Below are 25,439 nucleotides of genomic sequence, written 5' to 3'. Positions count from 1 at the left end.
GCACGCCCGGAGACCGACTGCGACCACACATCGACGACCAGTCCGCAAACGTTGCCTGCTTTGGGCTGCTTGTTATTGCTTCAAAATGGCGGATTACCCAGAGTGCACAGCGAGACTTGCCTGCATGTCGCTGTCGATGCCTGTCGTGCATACACCCTATAGGCTCAATAACATAAACACATACATCGCTTAAAAATACCAAAAGTAAGAAACTGCGCTTAGTTAAACAAACTAGTCGCGGAGATAACAAAAGAACACTACATAAAACTAGAATAACCTTACAAAAAAATTCTTTCGACAAACTGTCACATTCTCCGACAACCTTACAGCTTTCTTCCCCCTTTTAATCGTACTCGTGGCGGTCGCGGTCTTGGAGACATTTCAGATCGCCAGAGACCACAATGAGCGCGCGCTTTAAGCTGAACTTCGCCGTCACGCTTTATTCGGGAATTCGGACGGTTCCTTTCACAAAGGCGAAGGGGACACGAGAAACGCGGGGGAAAGGGTGCTTTCACTCGGCGCTCCGCTCCTGCCGCCCCTCGTCTAGGAACACCTCGATATGATTGTCCTCGCAAAGTTGTGCCTGTCGAAGGCACCCTCTGTCGTGGAGATGCGCATTGTTCTCCCCCGCTTCCCCTATTTCGCCGCTTGCACCTTACTGCGCGCCCCGAAGGACGTTTCCCTGAACTGCCCGATGACCTGTCCTTTTTCTTTCTGCGCTGCGGCGGTCGCTTGCACCCAACTGTACGCCTCAAAGGGCGTTTTCTCAAACTGCCCGCTCGCCTGACCTGTGTTTCGCTCTGCCGTGTGCCACCTGTCTCAACACTTCGCGACGCCGCACGAGTCCGCTTTTTTCTTTTGCGGCGACGTTTGCGAACATTTCCCCGATTACGGTGGACTTCACTCTGGGTGGCGACATCGTCATTTTCACAGCTCAAGGGTGCTTGTGTGCCACCTTCTCTCTTGCCTAAGTAATTGGACTTCTCCGCTCCATTGCACTGTCGGGCCAGTTGATTTGTGCTCTCATTTGCAAAAACTACAGCTGGGCCCTTCTCGACAGTATGGCTCTCCACCCTCTCACACTCTGGGGCATTTCCTCCGCTATTAATAGGAACCTTTTTAGAGAAGCCCTCTCCGATAGTACTGTTGTCTTTCAGAAGCGTCGAATCATCGCTACTTTTAGGACAAGCTTTGTCCTTTTCTCCCTCGACTTCCGGAAGGTCACTCACGTGTTGGGGTGCGAGCGAAGTCTCCAGCTCCTCAATGACCCTATTAGGGCGGCTAGAACTAGCCTCGGTCCCACACGGAATGCCTTTCGGAATCCTTTCCGTCTCCCTACCAGCCGCAGTCTCGTCTTCTATTTGCTCTGCCTTTGCACAATCGGAGAAACGCATGCATTTATCCGGTGCGATTTCACTATCCGCGACCTGTTTCTCGTGTTTCTCCGCAGAAGGTTCCGTGCGCATGTCGCACTCGTAGAGACGCGTACATTTCCCTGGTGGTATCTCACAAGGAGCGGCTTTCTCTGTGGTTTTATTGTGCACCGCACTCGCCACTTCGCACCCTTCGTGCGCAACCTTTGCGGTCGTCTGACCACTCGCCCGCATTGCACTACGTTTAAGAATTCTTTCGACCACGTTGGCCAAACGCTTACGAATCCTTTCCATCGCCTCGTCTGATGCTCGCATTTTAGCCTCCTCTTTTTCGGCCTCTGCCTTTCTTTCGGCTGATGCCGCTTCCCTCTTCTGAATGTCCATGACACTGTCGCACTCGTAGGCACGCGTACATTTCCCTGGTGGTATCTCACAAGGAGCGGCTTTCTCTGTGGTTTCAAAGTGCACCGCACTCGCTACTTCGCACCTTTCGTGCGCAACCTCTGCAGGTGTCTGACCTCTCGGCTGTATTGCATTAAGTTTACGAATCCTTTCTATCTCTTCGTCTAATGCTCGCATTTCAGCCTAGTGTCTACGTATTTCTTCTGCCCTGATTTCTGCCGCCTTTCTTTCGGCTTCTGCCTCTGCATTTCTTTCGGCTTCTGCCGCCTTTCTTTCGGCCTCTGCCTTTCTTTCGGCTTCTGCCGCTTTTCTCTCCTCAATTTCCTTGACACACTCTGAAAGCTCGTCATCCTCCGCTCCCAACGCGAGAATCACCTCTATCAGTTCTGGCTTTCTTAGGGAGTCCGACACGTCTAGATTCAACTTCCTTGCAAGTAGCAACAACATTGGCTTTCGCAGGGATTTCAAATACATGGCTGCTTCGATTACTGCTTTCTCTGTTCTACAGAGATTCCCGCCTTGTAACTAGTTAATCCTTACGACAACGACAGCTAAGCTTTACAAAGCTACCACACAGATTTCTGTCTTGTGGCAAGTTACCCTTTTACCTAGTCTACAACGACTCCACCAGCCTTTACTTATCACGAAGAGTAAATGCTGGCTGCTTCCCGTACCGCTTTCTCTGTTCCACAAGGATTCCCGCTTTGTGACTAATTAATCCTTACGACAACGACAGCTAAGCTTTACAAAGCTACCACACAGATTTCTGTCTTGTCGCAAGATATCCGTTAACTTAGTCTACAAATAAAGCTTCAAAAGCTCTTACACGGGATCCTGTCCTGTCACTGTTAAAGGGGTACTGACACAAAATTTCGCGGCCGAGATAGCCTGCTGGATCGATTCCCGTGTACGTGCGTGTACCATCTGCAAAATATCGACAGCGAATAAAGCTTGGAAGGTATTTTATATGATTTTTGAAGTTCGCGAGCGCGATCCAGCATTATAGGCCGCACCTGGTGCATGGACACCCTCGGAGGTGACCCGAGGTGACCCCGCTACTTCCCCTACGTAACCGTTGCAGCCGGTACAAGTTATGATGACGTCGTAGCCGCCATTTCTGTTTTGAGCGCTTCCCGACAAATTGCTCCTCGCCAGCGGGTCAAACCCGAAGTGATTCGCCACGTCAAAAATTCCTTCCATCCCCACCGCAAGAAAATCGTCGCCATCAGACGACGATGAGCCCGACGACGACAGACCACGCGGAAATGCGTCACTGTTCTGTGTGCTCACGTGACCGAGCGTTTCAGTCGCTAGGTGGTGATAGTTGCACCCGGCGGCTTGTCGTTTTTGAAGCTCTGTCAAACCGAAACTGGGGCTGTGTCGGTAATGAGGAGCTTGTAATTAATTATCTGTCGCGCGCTGCAGCAAACGATGTGCCGTGTTATGACTAACAGGCCTCCAGCGACACATTGCAGCAAAAAAACGTGGGGCGAAAATTTTTGTGTCAGGACTCCTTTAACCTTGACGTCACTGACAGAAAGAGCTTAACCAAGCTATCACACAATTCTCTGCCTGACGCAAGTTACCTGTTAACCCAATGACCAAGACAGACACACTCTACCAGCTTTTACTTAACACATAGAGTAAATGCCTGGTAAAGTTTAACAGAGAAAGCCGGCACTCACCCAGCTCGCAGTCATGCCTCCAGCGTCGTGCATCTCAGACGTGCCGTTCCGTTGCCTCTCGAAGTTGATGACCTTGTGTCATCCTTCTGCTTTCGTCCAGTCGTTGGAACTCGGGCTAACTCCGTCCAGCCGCTTCCGTCCAGTGGTCGGTACTCGGGGTCAGCTCCGTCCAACCGTTTCCGTCCAGTGGTTGGTAGTCGGGGTCAATTCCAACCAGTGCTGGGCAGTATCGAAGATACATGTATCTTAGATACTATCTTAGATACTCTGTGGGTATCTTGTATCTGTATCGCGATACGTCTCGCAAAACAAGTATCTGTATTTGTATTTCCGATACAATCGATAATGTATCGTGTATCTTAAGATACAAGATACTTCTATCGCAACACAACCGTGCGAAACAATAATCGCTGGCCAAGCTCCGCTTCTCAAGCTGGTAGTGGTGCCACTAAGAAATCTGAAAAAGTCTAGTGGGAGTGACGTTATTTCATTTTTCCGCCAGAGTCATCCAGTGAGGGTAGAACATGAGGAAGACAACCACGCGGAAGTATACGCCCAGCCCACGTACCTTTTGTTTTCTCGATTTATTTTCTTTTTAGTTGCGCCAATGCCGCGACACTTGCTCTTAGCAACTGTCCTGCGCCGCGCACTCCACTGCGTGCGGCGTCTATTGCGCAAATTCTGATGTTGTTACAGTGTCGTTACTGAAGATTCTCTTGCGCCTTGCTCCGTAACGAAGTGTGATGCGCGCAAGAATGGGGTTTCTTTGCGTCGCGTACATTTTAAATAGCAGCGATTTGAAGGATCTCGTGAATGTAAGTTTGACTTGCATGCAGTGAATTAACTTATATGCAAATAACATTCTAACAACTTTAGTACCACTGGTACTGATGCTAGATCTAATAGGGCAAGCTTTTACCTAACAGAAAATATCTTGGCGTACCGTATTTTTCACTTCCATTTACGTTTATTCAAAGAATTTATGAACTCATAATTTGATTACAAGTACTTTATTAGCTGTCGTTTAGCATCACCTACATTACCTAGGTCTCTGAACTGTTTTTGCGGTCTGGTCACTGCAGTATGTCTTTTGTAACGCGCTCCCAAAATAAGGTTTATGCTTTTTTTTCTTCTAACTGTCTGCTTTATTTCTACTACTATTTACGCATTTACACGTTGCCAAGGCGATTGGGAAAACAAATATATTATTATGTGGGCGTGCCTTGAGTGTATACTACAAAATATTCTGCTTACCGCTTAAAGGGGTACTGACACAAAATTTCGCGGCCGAGATAGCCTGCTGGATCGATTTCCGTGTACGTGCGTGTACCATCTGCGAAATATCGACAGCGAATAAAGCTTGGAAGGTATTTTATATGAATATTGAAGTTCGCGTGCGCGATCCAGCATTATAGGGCGCACCTATTGCATTGACACCCTCGGAGGTGACCCGAGGTGACCCTCCTACTTCCCCTACGTAACCGTTGTAGCCGGTACAACAAGTTGTGATGACGTCGTAGCCGCCATTTTTGTTTTGACGCGCTTGCCGCTGCGCTTTTGGTGTCTCAAGGAAATCGTTGCCAACAGACGACGATGAGGAGGACGACGATAACGAGGACGATGATGGCGACGACATCGCGCAGCACGTGCGGCAAGCGTGCGAATGCGAGGAGACGCCGCGAACAGCGCGGAAGTGCGTCACACTTCTGTGTGCTGACGTGATCGAGCGCTGCAGCCGCTGGGTGGTGATAGTTGCACACGGAGGCTTGTCGTTTTTGAAACCGAAACTGACACTGGTCGGTAATGAGGAGCCTATAATTAATTATCTGTCGCGCGCTGCAGCAAACGATGTGCCGTGTTATGACTAACAGGCCCCCAGCAACACATTGCAGCAAAAAAACGCGAGGCCAAAATTTTTGTGTCAGTACCCCTTTAAGAAAACAGTGAAACTGAGTTTGCGGCTACTTGCGACGTAACTTTTCCCCTAGCACCCTCTTCCTTAAAACTAATATTTTATAAGTCTCCCATACGCTCCAAACTTGAGTATGCATATGGGATCCCAGTCATGCTAAACTTATCACCTCTATTGAACTAGCACAAAATAACTCTGCTAGATTCATCTTCTCTAACTACAACTGCACTGCCCGTATAACCTCAATGAAAAATAACTTATCACTTATTCCATTGGCTCACCGACGCAATGTCGCCCGTCTTTCGCTATTTCATAAAATGTTCCACCATCCAACACTTAGTAATGACCTCATACTCCGGCCTGTGTACATTTAAAGCCGCGTTGGTGATCGTAATAAGGTAGGAATCGCTTCATGCCACACTAAGTCTTTCTTTCAGTCGTTTATTCCTCGTACATCTCAGGACTGGAACCACCTTTCCTGAAGTGTCACAACCATCACTGACTGCAAACGTTTCCACGAAGCATTAGATAACATTGTATAACGAGGAGACTCTGTTATCTGTACTCACTGCTTCTGTTTATTTTATTTTATTTCTTTTTTTGAAATAACTACTATTCTTTCTATAACGTGGAGAAATGTTGTGTTACCTGAATTAACTGCACTGTTTAATTCTGTATTTTTCATGTATTGTATTCACTCCCCTCCCTCTTCAATGCCATTTGGCCCTGAGGGAATTATAAATAAAAAATATAATAACGAAAATCATTAGAAGCCATCTTAAAGATATTAGGAAGGATATTCGAGAAACGTTGTTTTACTTAATGCTCCGTTTTACTCGTGGGCGTCCTAAGGAGCTGTTTCAGGCAATTTTCCATAGACACTGAATTTTCTATTGTCTCAACAGGCAAGTTGACGATACTTCATGCTCATAGCTATTAAGGGCGCCGTCTGTATTGTGTTTCCCTACTCATTCAATGTGAACGTTTGATACACAACCACCTCTCTAGTTTACTTACGCCTTTTTTACGCCTTCTTAAATATTTTTCGTATTACTAATCACCACGTATTGGGAGCTATAAGCGGCAATAGCGCGAATAGCGGCGGTATCCTGCGACGCTTTGTGCAACTATACAATACCTCTGAGACATTTCTGTGTTGCACGTGTTGTCTCATTGAAGAAAAATTGCTAAGAGATTGCACTTTAGTGAGTATATCAACAAAGATTCCTTTACGCCAGCAGATAAGTAGAATATGAAAATTCATTGCAGTTTTACGTCATCTACGCATACACCAGGGGTCTCAAACTCAGCTTATAGTCGGCGGGCCACGGTCGCGAAATTTAGTTCCAAGGGCCGGGACAGTGAACATGGTGCGGTCGGAGAGAGCTTGAACAAAATGACGTTGCCATTTGAAAGGAAGCCTTTCACATATCTCATATATAGGCCATTTCAGAAGGGGATTTGGAGTCAGGATTCGAGAAACACTGATACCGATGTCACAACGAGTGAAATCTTGACGCGGATTGAAATATAGAGTTTCTGTTACCCGGTTATATTTCAGCACATGGCCACCACAAGTTCCTCACGAAAGGAATGCTTGAGGCCAGTCATGTCTGTGTAGCTCAGAAACATAATTATTTAGCAAATAAAAACAAATGGCACGAAGACGGTCATATGTGCCGGCCGGGCCGCTAGCGAATGGTCTCAAACACCGTATACATCATGAGCCCCTCCTCCCCCCACCCTCCAAAAAAATGGCGCTACCAGCGATGTTGCAGCTGTACAGCTGTCCGGATATACGGTATTGTGCAAACTGTGTTTTACGGACAAGGTAAAAGTCCACACCGGTATTTGCGCCGTCATGCGAAGGCTTCTTAGTGACGTTATTCTGATTATATGGCAACCCGCTATAGCTTGCGGCAAGCTGAGCAGCGACTCCCATCAACTGCAAAATTGACAAGCAAGAACCGCTGTCAGCGAAGTGTATAAAGAGTTGTCCTGTCAAGAAGGTAAAACAAACCCCAATAAGTTGTTTTGGAAGGAAACTAATGTACTTTGAACAAGAAGGGCAAACTTTTGAGATACTAACAGACATCTCATTCAAATGTAAGAACATAGGTCACAATTGAGAAAGTTTCAAGCAGACATTTTCGTGTATAGGCGTTTGCTGCTGCATAATATGGATATATAATAACAAACTTGAGAATGTATCGAAGTATCTTAAGATACAATTGCCAAGTATCGTATCGGATACAATTCTTGCGGCAGTATCTTGTATCTGTATCTCCAATACTTTTTGCCTGAGTATCTTGTATCGTATCGCGATACAATTTCAAAGTATCTTTGCCCAGCCCTGATTCCAACCAACCGCTTCAGTATAGTGGTCGGGCTCGGGGTCAACTCCATCCAACCGCTTCCGTCCAGTGGTTGATCTCAGGGTCAACTCCATCCAACCGCTTCCATCTCGGGGTTAATTCGGTATCCAACCGCTTCCATCTCGGGGTTAACGATATCCCACCGCTGCCGTCCAGTTGTTGGGACTGCGGGTCCTGCGGGTCTCATCATTGGTAGCTGGCCCCCGTCATCGGACCCTTCGTCCCGCCAAGTCCGAGAGAAGAGGCGCTCGTACGAACAACGACAGAGATTTATTTACATGGTAAAATGATCAAGTGATCAAGCGACAAGCGACAAGCGACGAGTGACCAGTGGCAAGTAACAAGGCAAGGGACACATACAGAACGTCTTCGGCCTTTTATAGCGCCGCGTTGCCAACCCTGGGCGCATTGTCCGCGTCTTCAGCCAATACGGTCGTCTCGGCGCCTTGCCCACGAGGGAGGGGAAAGACACCACGCATGGAGAGGGCACAAACTAACACGATGCCCAAATATGGTCACAAAACCTCAAACGATGCCCAAATATGGTCACGAGCTCACAACACCAAGAGCTTGCACACGGCAGATTCCAGAATTCTCCCGGCGAGGGGGAAGAGCCTGAATGGGGAGATGGGGAGGGGTCGACGACTACTCGGTCCTCTGCGCGCAAGACCGGTATGTTGACCTTTGTTCTCGCTTGCCCGCGAGGTCGTCTCAAGTGCATGCTGCCCCTGGAATGCGTCGACGATCTCCTTGACGGGTTTGCAAACGTTGAAAGAACCCCAATGCTGGGGACGGTCGTAACAGCGCCGATATCTGACACAGCCAGGCTTGCGGAAGAGTGTCGCGAGCTTGCCAAGACGTTTACAACGCAGGAACGAGAGCGGCAGAAGAGCATTCGCGGTGGAACCACCACTTCTGAGCCCACGTTCCTCCCTCGCTCGTATGGCTCTCGGTCCCTACCACTGCAACTGGCCTCTCTACAAAACTACTGCCGAAATACGAAGGCCCCTACCGGGTCGTCGAGCGCACATCCCCGGTCAACTACCTGATCGAACCCATCGAACCAGCTTCGGACATGCGCCGTCGAGGGCGCGACATCGTCAACGTGGAGCGTCTCAAGGCCTACTATGACCCACTCATAGTGACCAGCTGTTAGGTCGCCGGACGGCTCCCTTTTTGTACCCGGGGAAATTGTAGCGAAGCCTTTATTGAGTAATGGGTTGCGCTCTCTATAGCCTTCTAATGGGTCGTCTCCTTTGGCTCTTCGCGCTCGCGCTCTTGAGTCCGTGTTTGTGCCTTGACTGTCGCCATTGCATATCGTCGCCGACTACCGTCCAATAAACGCCTCAACAAGATAGATAGATACGCTCAAAGTCGCAGAAGTTCGCTAAGAAATGCTTCGCATTTAAAAATTCCCAGGCCTGCGCTGAAACCGCAGCACAGTCACAGCGAAAGCTGAAAGAGCGGCGTTTCTAAAGCACCGTTGTAAGCTCTCTTGGGGCTACTAATACAAGTACACTAGCAAGGTACCCACTACGCCATAAATCACAATTTTTGTGAAGTTCGAAAGCACTTACTAAGCCATTATCCGTCATTCTGCGCAGAAGCGAGGCACCAGCTACACGTTTGTAAGCATTATGTTCACTTTGTTGACGCGACGACTGATGACGATGAAGAATTATGGCTAACCCTTTGTAATGGGTTGGAAGCTTTAAAGGACCCATCAGTTATGTAATTTCAGTTACGACGCGTCAGTTTCAACCAACCCATCAGTTTCAGTTTCAAACGACCCATCAGTTATGTAGTTATGAAACCCATCAGTTTCAGTTTCAAACGACCCATCAGTTATGTAGTTATGAAAAAGTCGACCCCAATCGGACCTATGGTCCGATTGGGGTCGACTTTTTCTACCTCAGGTGGCTTACTTACGCAAAGCGCGTGAGAGAGTCAATCACGGTCGGCGAATTCAGTCCCGATAGGGGCTCGATTGAAATCGAAAGTACCCTCGTGACACCCGCTTTGCATATGTGTTAGACCGGATATCGTTGTGCCATGGAACATCGTGCCTCGCCCCGGCCTTGCGACACATCGACCTTGCGACGCCTCCAGCGTTGCGTGTCACACTCCTTTTTTTCGCGCGACATTATTTTCATTCCCTGCTTCCGCAAGCCGTAACGGATGACTGAATCCCAGCTCGCATCTCTTTTTTTTTCTTTCTTTTCCTGAAATCCGGCACGTGTGACGACACGTCTTCCTCATTCTAAGCATTGCTTGTTGCGCCAACATTGCGCCGTTACACTATAGATGTAATACTGGTTGCCGCGAAAGTGTTCCAGTGCATCGGGGGTGGGGGGGGAGGGGTATACAGCCTCGCTATTAAATCGGAGGAATCCAAACAAGAAGACAGAGCAGCTTATAGGGAAGATGAAGCGATATCAGCAGTCGCCCAGCAAGGAACGTCGCCGGTGCCAACGTTTTCAAAGGGAATTCTCTTTGTCAAAACAGCAAGTTGTTTCCTTTAGCAGCGTTTTTATAGCAACAACTTGATTCGGGCGAGTAGGTTCTCCTTGAATGTAACTTGAATACAGGCAGCGCGAAGAGATGAGGACTGCAACAGAATTAGCAACCACAACATAGCTCATCCTGTCGCGATGGTTTTCTATGGCCGTCTTCGTCTCTTTGCGCTGCTTGAAGTTATCCTCAAGTGTACAAAAGCCTTTCCTTTAAAGTTCTTGATATAATAAATTTTTATAAACACGGTACTACTCTCCCGTAGTAGAGTACAAAGGACTGTAAATCGTTAACCACATTTAGAGCGCAGTTCTTGGGCGCCTGTTCCTGCGTTGAGTGGCGTCAGCGTCATCGTAACCGACAGAGCGTGGACGGAGCACAGCGGAGGATGAAAGACGGGCTTAGACGGCGATAGCGAGGAGAGCGCAAGGAGGAGGGAACGACAGTGGCGAGACGACAGGTTCCGCGGCGGCCACCCGCGGCGCCACAATAGCGCCCCGTTGTACGGTCACTGATAACGTCACCACTAAAGTATGCGGCGAGGGAGTCGACCGATACCACATATGGAAATAAAGCGCTGCATGAACGGAGGCCTGTCTGCCGCGGCTGTGTTGGAACGCGCCCACGCGCTGCCTTCGGCGGTCTCCCGGTTAGCGAGGCAGCCGCGCCTCAACTTGTCGCAAAATCAAAACACCTAAACAGCTGCGCTCAGAATTCGCATTAGGCAGTATCGTAATCGTCGGTGAATTTTTCTAAACGCAGACATACAACTCATCACTTATTTACTGTATATGGCATTATCTATACTTTCAATTTATATAATTGTAGGCTGTTACGGAACTGTAAGATAGAACAAGAAAGACGTACGTTTGTCTACTATGTCAGGGTTAACCTGTCTGCAAAATTATGTCACATTATCCACATCGTTATCAACCGCCTTGGATACTCCCTCACACGAGCACTAATTATGAACTACAACGAATTTGTTGTCGACTACCGTCACAATTAAATAAGCTCCATTTTGCAGGCATTGATATCACAGACGTTACACTTGCTCAGCTCCGCGAATTCTTCATTAACTCTTCAAACACTTAAATGTACCTCATTATTCTTATCCGCATATGTGCACCCCAGGCCCGCAGCCAGGGGCGGGGAGGCTAGCCCCCCCCCCCCCCTACTTCCGAAATTTTGGTGAAGTAGGCGTTTTTACCAAAAATAAATACTGAAAATAGGCGTTCTTTTCAAACAGTCAAGGTTTTCAGCAAATGCCCCCCCCCCCCCCCCCCACTCCCGAAAAAAAGTCCTGGCTGCTCGTTTCGCAGAAACGTGTCGGCGTCGGTGACGGCGATGTTGGTTGTCGAACCCAGGCCTTCTGCGTGGCAAGCAGGTGTTCTACCACGGAGCCACGCCGGTGCTTGAAAGTGCTCCGTAAGAAAAACGCTATAAGAATTTCGTGTGGTGGGAGGAGTCTCCTTAACGCATGTAGTACGTACTGCATGGCAGAAGCGTAGAATCACACCAGGCGTCAAAACATATGAATTGCACAACGAGAGTGAGTGGTTTAAAGCTGCTGGCCCATCACAAAATGTGCACGTGCGCAGATCCGCGTGGCACCTTACGGACGAGCAGTGGTTGCTTCGGCAATTTGCAAAAGGGTCATTCCATACCAAATCATACATCGTTTTTCCGACCATCACAAATATGGCTGAAAAAATGTCCACGTTTTTCTTGAAGTTCGAAACTCGTTCTGCTCGTTTATTTCTGTTGCCAAAAGTTTTCCCGCCTGTTTGTGAGAGTCTGTAGTCTTGCGCCGACTGAGCTAAAGGGCATCAAACAACATTTTTTTTTTTCAAAGGACGTTTATGGAATGCACTCGATAAAATGGTACTTCCGGCAAGCTAATGAAGTGATGTAACTGTAAAAATATTGAATTATTAATGTATATCGATTCTTCGAGGGCTTTTCGCACGAGCAAAATTGAATAAAGTTGCAAAGTTTGATATTTTTTTTACAGGAACAAGGCAAACTCAAAGGGTAGAATGAATTATGTATACTGCTGGCCTGTTCAACATACTACAAAACAAAAATAATTTAGTCGCTGAAGGTGTACCAGATCGTCTGAAAAAAAATTGCAAATTTCACTTTCTTTGGAAAAGCTCTGTATTCAGCATCAAAAAACTTGCGAAAAGGCAACTTGCCAGGGGCAAGTTGCCTTTTCGGTACTTTTTTTCGCACCTATATCACAGTTGTTACGATACACTAAAAACAGTACAATTAACGTTCCCCCTACTTTTCTTGGCTTCATTATCTGCTGGTTTAAGGTCGCGCCAAACAAAGCGAGCCCTAAAAAAATTCTCTTCATTCATTTGCACAGTACTGGTAACACAGATCGAAATCCGGAACCAAGATATGCAGTCCTTGCTGTATATTTCGTGTCTTCGTTCTCTCTTCTTTTGTCCCTGCTTTGTAGTGTGCCCCATACTTGCATTCAAGATGAATCATTACCAACTAGCCCAAATGGTTGTTTTCCTGCACGTTATATACCCCGCATATATCTATATGCTTTTTAACCTCAGCTGCCCATCTAACTTTCTCCCTTCCCCTGGCCCGCTTGCCTTCTCTTGGAATCCAGTCTGTTACTTTTAATAACCAACCTGTTATATTTCCTCGTTGGGCAGGGTTAACCTAAACGCTCGGGCACCCGTGTAATTAAACGCACGTCAAGATATACACTGACTTTTGCCCTTGTATCCGAGACGTCGTTGTCTGAAATAAAGAGCTGAAATGAAACGAAACGATGGGCGCTAGAATTTCTCCTTACTGTAATATTGCTCAAGAGCTTGCGAAAAAACGGGCTCGTGCTGCTTTTCTCTGCCTGCTGCTTCCTCTACGTGTTCGCGGCCATGGCCCCATCCCCAAACTGCACTCAGTGAAGGCAAATAGACGAGGGCCGAGGAGACACCGCGGGAGCTGTGATTAAACAAACGTCGCGACACGGCTGTTGCGCCAAGGAATCGCGCATGGAAGAAGCGGACACCGACCTCCGATCGAGCTTCTCGCCTTCACAGCTATGACCTTTCATCCTGTTCTTTAGTTTCTTTTTTTTTTTTGTTTCTCACTCTATCTCGGTCCATAGTCGTCCTTCCCGTTATATACGTCAGCGAACCGACTACATCGGTCTCGGCGAGTGTTTCCCGATGCCTTCGACGACCGTCGATTCGGGTCACCGCTCGGCGGTCTTCGCTTCCGCGCCTGCGTGCATGCAAGGATTGTTTGGGCACCGCTGTCTCGGTCTGCAGCACGTCTGCAGAAAGGCGTTCTCGCGCAAATACTATACGCTTATGTGCGCGCTCCTCGCGGCACGGAAAGCCGCACTTTCGCCCCATAATCGTCATCAACTATAGGGTTCGTTTTTCCGGCCGCCCCGTGGCAATAGTCTTTTAGCAGTGTCGGTATAATACGGTACGGTATACGGAAATGCCGTACCGTCATTGTCAGCACGCAGCTTTTTAGCTGCACGAGTTACCCACCTCGTTTGTGCGCTAACGGGATGAGATGATCAAAGCGACTTGTGTTGGTAGACTAAAAAAAAAGGTTTCGTCTGACCACGGGTATTTCTGTATTTACCGTATACGGTATTACCGTCACTGCTAAAAGACACTAATACGGCTGCGCCGTGTGGCCTCCGAAATCAAACAGCGCACCGGTACGAGCAAAAGTTGGGCGCGCGGACATTCGCAGGCCATCAGTGTTGGGGCTTATATGGACTTTAAAGCAAAAATTATTTCAGGGAAAATTCGATGGTCTATGCGAATGCGAATGTAGCTGTATATAGACCACATACACCGAAGCTTAAAAAAGAACAGGTAAAATTTTTATAGTGCGGTGGTTTACCAGCCGAATCGAAGTGGACCAGTGTTGCCTGCCTGAAGAGTGACTTTGGAATAGACATGAGCAGTTGGTCAGTTGCAAGTGGGCGTGAAAAACTAAAGATGTCGGCATTCTTGACCAATCCTTCGTGATCTGACAGACAAGCATGCAGAACAAGAGACAAGAAATGGAGAAGTCTTCAACAAAAAAATAAAGGAAGCCAGCTAGAAGGAAATTAACTGCCATAAAATGGAGACCCACAGAAAGAACTAAAATAGAAAGAATTAAACCAAAGCGACCATAGAACAATGAGTGTTGAGCAATATACATAAACGTGAAGCTGTCAGTAGGGTATTTTTTGTTCTGCACAAAGAATGGCCACCTCTCACAATGGGAAGTCCGCACATCTTGTTTTTGTTTGTTGGATTGATGAATAGGAGTGGTTGGCATCTTATTGGTATTCGGCTACTTATATGCAATTGTCGGTCTGTTACTACAGCAGTAGCAGTAGTAATGGTTGAGGAAAACAAAAATTCGTTGATTTCTTCACGGCTCATAGTCGCGGTGGGAGAGGAGCATAGAAAGGTAGCAGATGAAATTTGGCATGCCCACGAGTACCGCATTGTTTGTCAAGTGATTGGAGCAAGGTCGCGGGATCGAATCCCGGCCGCGGTGGCTGCATTTTCGATGGAGGCGAAAATGTTTGAGGCCCGTGTACTTAGATTTAGGTGTACGGTAAAGAACCCCAGGTGGTCGAAATTTCCGGAGCCCTCCACTAGGCGTCCCTCACAATCATATCGTGGTTTTGGTACGTTAAACCCCAGATAATATTATTAAGTGGTTGGAGCGTCCGCCTCCAATCAGGAGGCAGTGGTGACACTGGAGCGCTCCTCTTAACTGTATTAAAGAGTGTGATGTCTTAATGTGATCGAGTTGCCTGTATACGCAATACGCGAGTGCGCGCATTCAGAAAGGGGCGAATTGACAACCACCCATTCGTAACACGAAGCTCCAAGGAAACCCATACGGATTTCTCATTAGGAAGGCTCCTAAGCTGCCGAAAAATTCGTACTGGTCAGGGTATTGAACCCAGGACCAACGCCTTTCCGGGGCGGTCGCTCTAGCAAAGAAGCTTTCCTTTGGCTTCGTGCGGGTGGTCGTCGATTTATCTCTCTTAATCCTTCCCCCACCTTGCGGGATTCCGCAGAACCGATCTACATGAGTGCGTATTATGCGGAAGGGTCCGATGTCTTCACAGACATAGGACAATGGGTGCTACAGTCTCGTTTGCCAAGAAACGTTTGCAAGTGTTGGAAATACCGGAAGGCGCGCGCTCGAGTGGAACGCCGTGTACGTCGTGTTACCACTGCTCCGCGCAACCTGCGGCATTTCCAAGTATGGCGGCACATGCATTTGAATTCTAGTTTGGAAATGAACGCAAGAAACTTACAAGGCTCATTCGCTAAAACGACTCGAAGGCGAAAGCCATCCGGGGTGGCTTTCTTACCATGCACTTCATATCGACGTCAGCTAATTAACTTCACTAATGTAACTGTTGCTAATTAAGTTCGTACTATCTTACTTTATTTTCATTATCACCGTATAACTTTCATTAATTACCTCACTACCCGCTGAATTCGCTTTGATTATGATCATATACATGCGCAGTCATGCTTTAACTCGAAGTACCAACTACGCCATAATTCGTCATCATTTTGCGAAGTCTCCACTTGTAAGGCAATGTTAGCACCCACGTAGCTGTACGCTGTGTTGATGTCGTGGCTGATGATGAATTATGACTGTGCCTTTTGTAATCGGTAATGTTGCGCGGCAGAAACGTAGAATCGCACAGGGTGTCACACTCATTACAAAAAATCGCAGCCATAATTCATCATCGTCTTCAGCAACAAATGCTACGTAGGCGCGTGTATTGCCCGCCTTTCAAAAGACACGCAGAACTGCTCGCGTGAGGCGTTCAAGGGATTGTTTTAACGCAGAACTTAAGTAACTTCCTCGTTGGGGTTCATTCTCCTTACATGAATGCAACCATTATTTTACCTTCTTGTGTTTCAACTTGTAGAAGTGTAATACCTCACGCATTTTTCTCATTGTGTGCACTGCACGCCGTGTTCTCAAGGCCGGCGTCTCATGAGGACGCAGCTCTGCAGCTCGAAATGAACCAAGCATCCACCCGCCCCCACTTTCATCAGCGTAGCTGACGACTTCGCAATATCACCAGCTTCCCAAACCTTCTTCAACGTGCGTTCGCGTAAACGAAGGGCTGCCGACGCCAGTAATGTTTTTCTTATTTTTTTCCTTGTACTTCCGGTTTTCCGTACGACGGTATACTTCGTTGGCAGGTAGGAAGTTCTCACATCGTAAGCTTTTGATGTACTCTTGAGGACACAAAATTCAAAGGTGATGCCTCATGGAAGAGCTCATACTCATATTTAGAACGTCACTTGCTGCGTGCGAAGGAGCTGAAAACATTTATTAAAGCCAGTGACCTGCCGCCCAGTGTAGGGCTGGTGTGGGAACGTTGTTGCTTGGGGGCAGCGGCAGGCCGGTCCCTCTGCCGCACAGTCGTCAGTGCCCCTCACGGACCGCATCCACGCGCACTTTCTCGTGTAGCCTAAAGTCCCTAGATTTTTCCTTTTTACTTAACTACCGACAACTGCCTCATCCTTTCCCGGCCCTCTCTCACGCGCAGCTGGCGTCTGCCGCCATTTTCTTCCTAACTTGGAAGATTTACAAAGCCATGTGCGTCTAAGTACATTAGCCACGCATCTTTCAGCGGACAGTATGCTAACGCGACTCGCCTTTCTCCTCCCGTCAACCTCCTGTCATTAGTGAAAGGGGGACGCGTTTCACCGGGTGCTGGAAAAGTTAGGAAGAACATGGCTACCGAAAACGCTCCTATCACTTTTCTCTCTATTTTCCTACTATTCTTTTATTCCCTCCTTACCCCCACCCCTACAAGGCACTGCGCCGTCAGAAATTAGGTGCCTTTTTCCTTTCGTTAATAACCACAGAAGAAGCCAATGAGATTCGTCGGCGGCGCTTCAATGGTTGTCTTAAGAAAGAACAGGGAAAAAAAATCACAGCATATCCACGGAGTGAATGATGATGAGTGGGCGAAGCTGCGGAGGTTCATCGGTAAACCGTGAATCTTCCGTGAATTCTGCCCAGTACATCATCACTGACGTGAGATCGGGCGCGTTTATACTAAAGGTTCGATGAGTTATGACGACTTGCAGCTCACTTTAATTTTACATGTACGCTGTGAATTTTCATTGTTTAGAAAACCATTGCTTTAGAAAACATCTGGCGTCTTTCGTTAAAGGGGTACTGACACAAAAATTTTGGCCTCGCGTTTTTTTGCTGCAATGTGTTGCTGGGGGCCTGTTAGTCATAACACGGCACATCGTTTGCTGCAGCGTGCGACAGATAATTAATTACAGGCTCCTCATTACCGACCGGTGTCAGTTTCGGTTTCAAAAACGACAAGCCTCCGGGTGCAACTATCACCACCTAGCGGCTGCAGCGCTCGATCACGTCAGCACACAGAAGTGCGACGCACTTCCGCGCTGTTCGCGTCGTCTCCTCGCATTCGCACGCTTGCCGCACGTGCTGCGCGATGACGTCGCCATCATCGTCCTCGTTGTCGTCGTCCTCCTCATCGTCGTCTGTTGGCGACGATTTCCTTGAGACACCAACAGCGCAGCGGCGAGCGCGTCAAAACAAAAATGGCGGCTACGACGTCATCACAACTTGTTGTAACGGTTACGTAGGGGAAGTAGGGGGGTCACCTCGGGTCACCTCCGAGGGTGTCAATGCAATAGGTGCGCCCTATAATGCTGGATCGCGCACGCAAACTTCAATATTCATATAAAATACCTTCTAAGCTTTATTCGCTGTCGATATTTCGCAGATGGTACACGCACGTACACGGAAATCGATCCAGCAGGCTATCTCGGCCGCGAAATTTTGTGTCAGTACCCCTTTAAGCAGCTGGCGTGTTTCCGTTTTGCTTCAGAAACATCTGGCGTTCTTTCGTTTTGCTTTTACAAAACATCTGGCGTCTTTCGTTGGTTTATTTCATCAATCAACGGCGTTTTGAACAAAATTTTTATTGTTTAATCACGCACAGGAGAAATCTCACCAGGCACTACCTTGGAGGTAAACAATGGCTGCTAATGGGAATGAGAGACAGAAGAAGTCGGCTTTTAGCTAACACTTACACTTCTACTTCTACTAACGTTTCCTACTGGAACATGCCAATGGCTGCTAATGGGGAATGAGAGGCAGAATTTGGCTTTTAGTTAACGCGCACGCTGCGAATTTTTTATTGTTCAACAACGGCAGGACAAAGGAACGCTCTTGCGTTTCTTTGTCCTGCCGCATCCACGGAGAATACAAAATAACGCAAGGGCTTACGTACGCAAGCCGCTTTTGGGCCCCGGCACTAAAACTCTCAGGTTTTCTGGCCGCAAGAGAAGTCTGTGCGTTGTGTTCATCACTTCCAGTGGACACCTGCGAACATATCTGGTGAAGCGGAGACCCTCGAGCACTTGCTGCTTCGGTGCCGTGCTTTTGACAGACCGCAGGAGCTCTTGAGCTTCATGGGCATGCATGGACTGCCGGCCCCAAGTGTGGGAGGCTGCTTACAAAACCCTCTGTGGCTTCCTCGAGCAGTCTGGCCTCGTCGGGAGGGGGGGGGGGGGGGGGGGGGACGGCTGCTCTCTTTTGCTCGGGGCGTAGGGGACAAACAGTATCGAGGAGGTCACTCCACCGCAGAACCATCAGACATTATGTCCTTATATGTAAATAGGCACCTCTGCTTTCTCCCTGTACTTTACAACCCCCCTCCCTCCAGTCATCTACTGACGACCGTCATTCAGGTGTCAGATGATCACGCTATGTGGTCAGTGAAGACTTCCCCTTTCATTCGCTCCTCTCATATATATATATTTTCCCGAATAAACAACCACTTACTACTTACTGACAACCTTATTGTCGTGCGTGACCTCAGCGATGATACCGTGCTTCCTTCCCGATCACGGATGACACGAACGAGGTTGAGTAACGTTCTTCGAGTTCATTTGTGACGTTCAGAATGCCACTTCGCTGGGCAACCTTTGTAACTGAGATACAGCTTGTCAGCGGGAAAGAAAAAAAAAAAACAGCCAGGATGACGTGATAAGTTCGGTTAGGTAAGATTGGTGGCGCGCCATAGTGTCACTGCGCGTCGTCAGAGGTGACAAAGCCAGAGGGATTTTTAAAGGGACACTAAAGTGAAACAATTAATCGGTTTCCATTAATAAATTGTGCTCTGAGAACTCTAATGTCGTTGATTTCACCATCATATGTTGATTAATACAGGTGAAAACCAAGGTTCAAGTTTCATTTTTAAATTTCGCGCCGAAATCTACGCACGTGACGTCAGGGATTTCAAAGCGTACTTTTCGTATGCTGGCGACATTGCCTCAACGAAATTTCCTGAAACTTGGTATGTTAAGTCCGTAGTCCCCTCAGAGGACAATGTACTTCTTCATCTTTACTGATTAGGAACTACGTATGACCTAGTAGATGCCATCAAAATCTATCCCGCCACGATGTTTGGTGCGGGAATTTAGAAGTGGCGTCGCCACCCGTATTCTCTTTTTGCGAGTTTTCTCGCTTATCAAGTATCTTCTCGCGGCAAGCGTGGCGATATTCGAATTGTGAAAGTTATTTACTAATATGAAAAAATCGTTTTTCTCTTTAGTGTCCCTTTAAGGAAAGGCTTGCAGCCATGCTTACTGTCATCACTACTACCGTTACAGTGTTACAACAGTGACGTCACCACGTCACATGTGACGTGGTCATCACGTGATGATTTTTTGCATCACTCGTGATGTGCCCGACGCCGCGGGACGCTGACGGTCAATTTGCAAGTTTGATGAGGCATCTAAGGCTTTCGCCTTAAAGGGACACTAAAGGCAAGGACTCCACTAAAGGCAAATAACAATTTATGTCAGAGTGAAAGGTCAATGTGTGAGAACGTCTAAAACGTCAATAGTATCAACAGCAGTGATCTAGTAATCGAGAAATTAAGGGAAATGTAGGACACGATGTGCGCCACGAGTTGGACATTTTGGAAATGATCCCGATGACGTCAAGAGTCGCGAGTACAATTAACCACTAGTAATCAAGCTAGTTGTGATAAAAAAAAACCTGTGCATCACAAGACGTAATAAAGTGCTGCTTGTTCGTTTCCGTTTGATTCACGAAAAAAAAAAGAACCAAAGAACCTCTTGGCGTTACCATGGGGAACGGTGCGAGGGGTTCAAAAGTTCCGTTTTCGCCGAGCTGCGCGTCTCAGTGGTAGATTCAGCATCGCATACTGCTGCGTGTGCTTGACTCTCGCTATTTTCGCACTCAAGCTAAGCTCCGTTACAGTGAACTATACAGTTTCGAAGTGGCCCGTGGCTGCGTCTTGGTAAAGTAGATGGCAGCTGTTGCGCAAGAAACCGTAGCGTCGGCGTCCGGGCAGTAAAAGCGGGCAACGTTGGGCACGGCAACTGCTACGTCAGAAGGCCCGTTCAGGCGTGTGATTTGAAGTGCCCTAACGCCGTGCGGACCACTGAAGCGTGATTTTCTTTCAAAATAAGAATTTCCTTGGCACGAAACAAGCACTACAAGGTTTCTGGAACATTATTTAAACAACCAACGCCGACTTAATATTTGCCTTTAGTGTCCCGTCAATAAAGGAATCTTAGGTGACAGCGGTATCACGCTCTTGCCAAGCAGGGTAACGGTAAAAATGAAAGCTCACGCTGGGGTCGCACTGTGGCACGGAGTAATATTGTCACGGGTATGGAAAGGTCACTCTGGCACGGGCGCCGCATTGATACCGGATGGATGAAGACGACGACGACGACGTTGCTGCTGTGGGGCAGAGTCTGGAGCTGCCTTTGACCTGCGTTCCTGTGCACTGTGTGCAGTGTTAGCTCGACCAGTGCTTGCCGAATAAATAATCCCCGTAACATCTTTTTGGTGGAGGTTGCGGGTCTTCCAACAACCCTGCTCTGGATCTCCGTAGCGGTCGCCGCCTTAATCCAGCCACGATGCCTGAAGACGGCGCGCAGTCCTCGCCGTCCACGCCAGCTCCGGCACCCATGATCCCTTCCCACCTCCTTGACCCTGGCACATTTTGCGGCACGGACACAACTGATGTCGACGAGTGGCTCATCTTATATGTATACGAGCGCGTCAGCAAGCACTACAGGTGGGATGAAACGCTTATGCTGGCCAACATCATTTTTTACCTACGAGGCACAGCGCGTGCATGGTACGAGACGCATGAGGAAGACCTCACCAGTTGGGACGTGTGTAAGCAGAAGCTCCGTGACTTGTTCGGCCGCTCAGTTGCTCGTCAGATGGCAGCCAGGCAGGAACTCGCGTCGCGCGTTCAATCATCCACGGAGTCTTACGTCGCGTACATCCAAGACGTCCTAGCCCTCTGCCGCAAAACTGACAAAGACATGACAGAGGTTGACAAGGTCAGCAACGTGTTGAAGGGCATAGCTGACGTTGCCTTCAACATACTAATTTGTAAGAACTGTTCCACCGTTGACTCAATCATCACTGAATGTCGGCGGTTTGAGCAAGCTAAAAGCAGGAGGATTACTCAACGCTTCAACCGACTCCCGAATACCCGCTGCGACTTCTTCCTGCGAAGATCCTGTGACACCTCGTTCATTCGCGAATCCTACCAACATCGGATTGTTCGCGAGGAGCTGGAAGCCATGGCCCCCGCAACTTATCAGCTCCCTGCGCAAGACAACTTGGCAACCATATCGCTTATTCAAGCCGTCGTGCGACAAGAGTTTGCCAACATGGGCGTCCTAGTTCCCCAACCACCAGCCACACACCCCAGCCCCTGTCCACTCCCACCCATAACGCTGAGCAACGTGCCGCCCCACTTGTTGCTGCTGCCACTTCGGCTCCACGCTTCCCACCACGCTACCGAAATCCATCAGAGTGGCGCACACCAGATGATCGGCCAATCTGCTTTTCTTGCTCTCGTGTTGGTCACATTTCCCGCCACTGCCGCAACAAATGGTATTCCCGAACAAGTTTTCCAAACGACCGTCCTCAAGATCGCGGACAGTATTCACCGCCACGTTTTGCCGATGACCACCTTCAGGACGCCCCACCTCGCCGTTCATCTCTGCGCTCCGAACCATCCTACGCTGACGTCGTCGCTCAGAGACACTGGTCCAGCCGCTCGCCGTCTCCTCAGAGTCGCCAGGCACGCTCCCCTCAACGCCGCCGCTCTCCATCGCCGGCTTATTCTGGACAGGTCTCGGGAAACTAGCGCATGCAGCTCCTGGAGGTGGCGCTGCATTGACAACTCGGACCGAAAAACCTCTACCGACCGCTAATTCCAGACGAAATTTACTTACTGTTCTCATCGATGGCCTGACCGTTACTGCTCTAATAGATACTGGCGCCCACATATCCGTTATGAGTTCTCATCTTCGATCCCGCCTGAAAAAAGTTCTCACACCCGCTGTGTCTCCTACAGTGCGAGTGGCCGACGGCAGCCGAACATCAGTTCTTGGTATGTGCACCGCCCGCGTCACTGTTGCTGGCCACCATACTTCAGTTCTCTTCGCAGTTCTCGACGCCTGCCCACACGATGTCATTCTTGGCATTGACTTCTTGACCGCGCACTCGGCCCTCATCGATTGTTCCGCCGGCACTTTACGGCTCGAGTTGCCTTTGTGCTCCGATGTTATACTTCTGCAAATCGCACACGGCTACGGTCCGTGGAGTGTCTACGGATACCGCCTCAGGCTGCTATGTACGTTCATATGTCGCCGTTCCCACCAGTTCCTGATGGCGACTATCTGGTAGCTCCCGTCATTGACCTGACCCTTTCCCGCAACATCGCCCTTCCGCATACTATAGTGAGTGTTGCCAACAACAGGACGCTTGTACCTATTCTGAACTTCTCTACGTCGACCCAGGTCCTTCCTGAAGGCATTGCCGTAGCAGAACTCTCAACTCTGGAGCAATGTACGGTTTCAGCTTTCATCCCTGACACCCAGACCGTCGCCGAGCCTGTCATAACCGCGCACAATAAGGCATTCCTGGACAAAATGATAGCCAGTGACCTGTTACCTTCCCAAGTTGAAGCACTCCGCAGTGTTCTCTTTTCTTACCTCGACATTTTTGACCTCGACGACCGTCCCCTGGGCCGCACACGCGTCGTAGCCCACCGCATCGACACCGGCGACGCCAGTCCCCTTCACAAACGCCCTTACCGTGTGTCTCACCCTGAGCGCCAAATTATACAGAAGGAGGTAGAGAAAATGCTCGACAAAGACGTCATAGAGCCTTCCTCAAGTCCCTGGGCATCACCTGTGGTGCTTGTCAAAAAGAAGGACAACAGCTGGCGGTTCTGCGTCGACTATCGCCATCTCAATCGAATCACTAAGAAGGACGTCTATCATCTACCTAGAATTGATGATGCGCTCGACTGCCTCCATGGTGCCAAGTATTTCTCATCAATTGACCTTCGATCTGGATACCGGCAGATTTCTGTCGATGACCGCGACTAAAGCCCCTCCATGCGTTCTCCGCCGGCTAGGTTAAGTAGCGCCAACTCGTCCGCCCCCTCTCCCTTTACACCGGTTCCCCGCCTAGCGGAAGCCAAAGTGCTGCCATGATGTTTCTGCTGCTTTTCCGGTTGATGCACCTGCCCCATGCCCGCCCATGCCCTCGCGACGCAGAAACACCGAGCGAAAACGCGCTCGGCGGCAGGCAGTTTACGACGAGCCTCAAAACAACACTTGCGAAACGGAGAAGCAAATACGTGCTTTCTCGCGTGTACACATGCGTGCGCAGAAACAAGGTGGAAGGAAAAAGCGGAAGGAAGCGGCTCAAGAACTTCCTTCCGGAAGCTCCAAGACCGGAAGTGTTATGCCTTTTGGGTTGTGCAATGCTCCTGCAACTTTTGAACGCATGATGGACTCTCTCCTACGCGGTTTTAAATGGTCGACCTGCCTTTGCTATCTGGACGATGTCATTGTTTTCTCGCCCACCTTTGAAAGCCACCTTCCACGTCTGTCGGCCATTCTTGACGTTTTTCGCTGTGCTGGCCTCCAGCTTAATGCGTCGAAGTGCACCTTTGGACGCCGTCAAATTAAACTACTTGGCCACCTTGTTGGTGTCCAACCCGACCCCGACAAAGTCCGCGCTGTCCGCGAATTCCCGGTTCCACGTTCCACACAAGAAGTCCGCAGCTTTCTGGGGCTCTGCTCGTACTTCCGCCGTTTCGTCATCAACTTCGCGGAAATTGCTCGGCCACTCACGGATCTCCTCAGAAAGAACGTGGCTTTCTCCTGGGGTGACGACCAAGAACATTCCTTTGCGTCGCTGATTTCCGCGCTCACATCACCACCTGCAGGTGTTGGCTCATTTTGACCCAATCGCTCAAACAGAGCTTCGCACCGACGCAAGTGGCCATGGCATTGGTGCTATACTCGCTCAGATACAGAATGGCACAAACCGTGTGATAGCGTACGCTAGCCGCCTTCTGTCACATTCGGAACGGAATTATTCCATTACCGAGCGGGAGTAGCTCTCGTATGGGCTATCGCGAAATTCCGTCCGTACCTATACGGACGCCCGTTCCAAGTTATCACAGACCATCATGCCCTAGGCTGGCTGTCAACACTTAAGGATCCCACAGGAAGACTAGGCCGATGGGCATTACGATTGCAGGAGTACACGTTCTCGGTAGTGTACAAATCTGGCAAGTTGCACAGCGATGCCGACTGCTTATCACGACACCCTGTTGATCCACCCAACTTCACTGAGGTGGAAGCTGATGACTGCATCTTAGCCATCACTGACTTTCTGCAGGTGGCGGATGAACAACGCCGCGACCCATCGCTGCGCTCCATCATTGACCGCCTTCAGACCGGCGATACCGACCCTTCACTGAGCACGTTCTTGCTTCAAGACAACGTTTTGTACCGCCGCAACTTACACCCCGATGGCGCGGAACTTTTACTCGTCGTCCCGCGTCATCTGCGCAAGGACATCCTGCAAGAACTTCACGACGCGCCAACTTCTGGACATTTAGGCGTATCCAGAACATATATGACCGCGTTCGACGACGGGTATTCTGGAAGGGCCTTTATCGTTCAGTCCGCCGCTACGTCGCTGCGTGTGACCTGTGCCAGCGCCGAAAAAAGCCTACAACTCTCCCTGCCGGACGCCTTCAACCTATTGAAGTCCCAGCCGAGCCGTTTTA

The 25,439-nt window shown here is 48.9% G+C and overlaps 1 protein-coding gene across 3 annotated transcripts in view; it reads left to right on the top strand.

Annotated features, from left to right (window-relative positions):
- Positions 1-25,439, top strand: part of LOC119383105 (elongation of very long chain fatty acids protein 4) — a 225,967-nt gene that overhangs the window by 184,346 nt on the left and 16,182 nt on the right. The window lies entirely within an intron of this gene.

Source organism: Rhipicephalus sanguineus, chromosome 2 (assembly GCF_013339695.2).
Source record: "Rhipicephalus sanguineus isolate Rsan-2018 chromosome 2, BIME_Rsan_1.4, whole genome shotgun sequence".
In the NCBI taxonomy this organism is placed as follows: Eukaryota; Metazoa; Arthropoda; class Arachnida; order Ixodida; family Ixodidae; genus Rhipicephalus; species Rhipicephalus sanguineus.
This window is presented reverse-complemented; position numbering and strand designations above follow the sequence as displayed.